Source organism: Ascaphus truei, chromosome 16 (assembly GCF_040206685.1).
Source record: "Ascaphus truei isolate aAscTru1 chromosome 16, aAscTru1.hap1, whole genome shotgun sequence".
Taxonomy (NCBI): Eukaryota; Metazoa; Chordata; class Amphibia; order Anura; family Ascaphidae; genus Ascaphus; species Ascaphus truei.
The window spans coordinates 43,709,768-43,714,585 of NC_134498.1; positions in this window are offsets into that span (position 1 = coordinate 43,709,768).

Here is a 4,818-nt window from a genome sequence, read left to right on the forward strand (position 1 = left end):
TTTAGTGCAGTTAAAAGCTGCCCCAAAGCCAGTAACAAAGTTCCCTTATTATAAAGGTAAACGTTGGGTGCACAAATACCCTAGTGTGAAATATTAATACTTACACATATCTCTCTCTGTCAGCCGTAAACACTCACCTGTTCTTCAGTGGAGGGTGATGTGTAGACCGACAATGAGGTGTATAATACCTTCATGCTAATGGGAGAATTGGTAAGTTGGCTCTGAAACAAGTGTCCCAATATCCTCCCGTCCTCCTTTCCCGTTAGTGTTCCTCCAGCTTCCTTATTCCCATTGGTATAGTTCCAAGAATAAACCCACCTATTCAATGAACTATTCGCTACACGCACAGTTAGTAATATATATTGGGGTTCGATTATGGGAGAGCACCGTGCCATTTAGGGGAAAAAATCCCCCCAGATACTTTTTACCATATTAGATCTGGGAGGTCCTTCAAAGCTCTGATGCTATGTACTCAGCACCTGGGAGCCGCCAGACGTAGAGAAATTAATTTTTTTCGTTTCTTTGAAGAAGACCCCCCCCCCCCCCCCCCCAAACATTTACCATCATCTCCGGAAGATGCTGCTGCTTTCTATTGGCAGTTGAAGTGAAGCTGACCCTGGCAGACATATTATTCTAGTAACAGAATAAGAAAGATGGTAAGTCCCACAAGGCAGGACTACCAGAGACTCCAAACTTTTTGGAGACTCTGGTAGTCCTGCCTTGTGGGACGTACCATCTTTCTTATTCTGTTACTAGTGTTTTTTCTACTCCAGGGAGCACCACCTGGTATTAGACAGGTTAAGTAAGTGGATACTATTATAATTTGGTAGTAGTGCTTTTTCAGGCCCTTTTCAGGCATATTGTTCTCCCAGACAATAATACTTTTTAAAGTTAATCTTTCATCAACCGGTGAGTCCCCACAGCTTGGAGCATCTCGTTCAGCTTTTCAGCCCTCATTCCCAACCCCCGTCCCCCCCCCCCCCCGAAAAGTATTTACAGGGGTTGGTAATTTAAGATATGATTGACTGGTGGCTTTGCAAATGTAGGCCTCAAAGCTTGCATGTGAAAAACAAATGAATAAATATCGCATCTAACCAAGAGAACAATGCAGCAGGAATTCCAAAATGGAAGCGATCGAGTCTGAGCTTTAAAGCCATTTGTAGAAAAGGTGGCCACTTTGCAAATGCAGAGGTTCATTTGTCAGTCTCCCAGCTGCAAATCTGGGGCAAAATAGGAGCCAAAACCAACCCGGTTTATCAAGGAACCCCGTTAAAAGCACAGAGATTGTATTTCTTTTGATAAACCTGGTCTTTGTTTGGTTTGTTTGTGGCCAACTTAACCTCACATCATCAATAGAGCTGCTGCTCCATTGACGGCAGAAACAGATACGCTATATCGTCTCTCCCAGTTACTTGTCATAAATGCAGAATACACATGTGCTTGCAGTGCCTTCAGCTGCGCTGCTTCGTAGGTACACATCAGTGTGTTTCACAGAGAGCACTCTCATGGTGTAGGGTGAATGTTCTCCAGGCTTCTGCTTCCCAGGGGCCAACTGTTGGGGGTATCACTGTCTGGTACCGCGGGGCAGGCCGATGAGGCAGCACAGAGGGAGTCGGCTTAGCCACAGATAGATGGTAGCCACTGCTTAACAATACGATCTCAGACCATCTGTATTGATGTTTAAGTAGAGATGTGCACCCAGGGCTATCCATCTTTCTGTCCTTCCTCTCTGATCCTGAACAGCCCTCTAGTGAAGTTTTCCTTCAGAATTAATTATTCAAGTGGCTGTAATTATGCCCTCATACAACAAGACTCCAGAAGAGACCTTCGAAGTGTGGCATGCAGGCTTTAGTAAACCGGAAAGCAGCAATCCCTTCCAAATGGGGTATTCTTTTTAAATTACCCAAACTGGAGGGTCCTTCAGAGCGAATCTGTGGTTCTACCTCTGGGGATCCCTTAGATATATTTCTATTTTTCTTGTCATGTATGACACACAAGAAAATACAAATATGGTTGCCGAGCTCCAAATATGGCTGCTGGATCACCGATAGGATGTTGCAATGTCAACCCCTGATGTTGATGCAGCTTTCTATTGGCTGGATCCCGGAGCACGCAGGATCAGGAAGATACATTTTTTTTTTGTTCGGGAGGAAATATTTTAACTCCCACCCTGGATCACCCACACGGTATAGACGGTACGGTGATATTATCCACGCCGGAATTCACCCCACGCGTAGGAGGACGACAACGTTGGATCAGACGGATCCCCTTTTTGTCATTCCGCTATACCCGGGTGCAGGAGCCCTGGGCAGGTATCTAATCCAGCGAACCAACACTCCACGGGATAGCGCTATCTCCAACACTTTGGGGTGGGCCCTGACATTGGGAAGGGACATCAGGGAATTGGTGCACGACACCCAATGTACTCTGGGGACATTCACTGTGGTATCCGGTGGGGTTATATATATATATATATATATATATATATATATATATATATATATATATATATATATATATATATATATATATATATATTACTGTGTGGTACAGAGTACCAAGGTTGTTGCATTTTAGTAAAGGTTGCTATCATATATTTGTGTGCGTGCATTATTATTATTGTTCCTGTAAGCGGACCATCCCACTCCGTTGGAATCCCTTACAGGTGGAGGCGCTGTTATCCAACGAATCAGGTATACCCCAGGCTCCCAGCGGCGGAGGTTCAGGCCTTCTGTGAGCCACAGGTAACGCACCCATCACACCGTAACCACTACATCTTCCATAGGGGGGGGGGGAAGAAAGTGTGCTACATATCTAATCAGACTCTGGATTGTTGCAATGCAGATATATGTGACTAAAGTGCAGAAAGGAAGAAATACCCGAGAACAGTCACTATGTATGACAGATGACAGATGAGGAAGTAGGTGTGGAATTCCCTAGGTCAATGAACCAGCTAGTGCTGGATTGCTTTAGAGCAGCAATCCAAGTGCACAATTGTTTTGGCTTAAATAAATTGGTTTCAATCCTGCTTCAATCTTATGTTCAAAAATAAGAACAAAAAAAATGGCTTGGATTGCTCCTTTAATATACTATTTTCTATAATCCATTGTAGCCCCCTCTTGGTTGGCTATTAAATACTTAAAGGGTTAATTATTAGAAGGGCCCAAACTGTGTGCGCTCACCAGGATTTGCCCCTCCCTTTTCTACCTGGTTATCTGTGATGTCAGCATGGAGTATATAAATAGCCACACCCTTTTTTTCTAGGACGGGGGGGGGGGGGGGGGGCACCTCCAGCCCTCAAGGGCCACCAACAGGTCAGGTTTGCCATTATGCCTGAGCCACTGATTGAGCCACCTGTGCTGACGCAGGAATATCCTGGAAACCTGACCTGTTGGTGGCCCTTGAGGACTGGAGTTGTCCGCCCTTGTCCTAGAAGACCCGGAAGGTTCTTAGTGCGTCACTGTCTTCATGTGAGATGTTTCCGCATCATCCTTGGCAATGGGTAACTAAGGTAAGTACCCCCTCTGGGTAGGAGCGGGACCAACAGGAAGATGATCCTTGAAAGCTCCTCTTTTTGGACATGTGTATTGTATCATCCCTGTCTATATATGTTAGGTGTTCTATAAACACGCTTTTGTTTTCTAAAAATTCCTGGCGTCCTTTTCTATTCCGTACTTTTCTCCACGCCCAGCCTGCACCCATTTCTTTCGCCTGTGCGACTGAGCATGTATACACGCGTATTCTGAAACGACCAGAAGTGACACCCTGCAGGAGCCGGGGAAGGGGGGGTTTCACATACAAAGCATCAAAGGCGTGACCAAGTCACAAAGATTCCCCTCTTGTTTGCACTCAGTTGTCAAAAATAAAGGGTTGAATGAACAGGTATGGAATATAAATATCCCTGCAGCCGGCTGACATGTGGTGTGAGGCCCACAAACATCCCGTGACTAGGGTGAGCAAAACATTGCTCCATATAGCAGATAAAAACAAAAAAATAATAACATTTTAATGCAAAATCCGACAACAACGATAGTGACAATAATATATACAGGGAAGGTAGATATTAAAATACCCTGAGTGTAGACGGCCAAAATATTCATGATTAAATAAATTCAAGGGCAAATAGGGGCCTTAATGGTTAAATAGACACAGTGGGAAAATGTATTAAGGACCACCAACAGGTCAGGTTTTCAGGATATCCCTGCTTCAGCACAGGTGGTGCAGTCTTCGACTGAGCCACTGATTGAGCCACCTGTGCTGAAGCAGGGATAGCCATCAAAGCTGGACTGCTGGTCACCCTTAAGGATTGAGTTTTAGACCCCTGCTGTATAACTTACAAAGATTTATTGTGTACCCCCTTTTCACTTCTCCCCCTTTTCGGCTCCGCATCCCCGTGTTTTCGTTTCACCTTCTTTGTTGTATAAAAATGTTTTTTTTTTATTTTTATTTTTTTTATTTTTTTAAACAACTTGTCTTTAAAAAAAAAAAAAAACAGTATGAAAAATAAAAAATAAGTGTACCAGTGACGAGTGAGTACCACAACATTTTATCTTTCCCCGTGTCTTCAGAATTAGATTGTAAACTCTTCAGGGTAGAATTAGGCTGCGTCTCCGCTGGCGCTGACCGCGCTCATGCTTGAGAGCGGTGACGTCACCAACTCTCTAAGCATGAGCGCCGGGTGTCCTGGCTATTTCGCACGTGCGGGTGGGGGGGGGGGTTTGCGGGCAAGTTTGTTTGCTCAAGCGCCAATCATGGGTGAGCGTGCGTGCCCGAGCACGCGCGCACCTCGTGAGCGGGGACTTTCACATATAGACATAT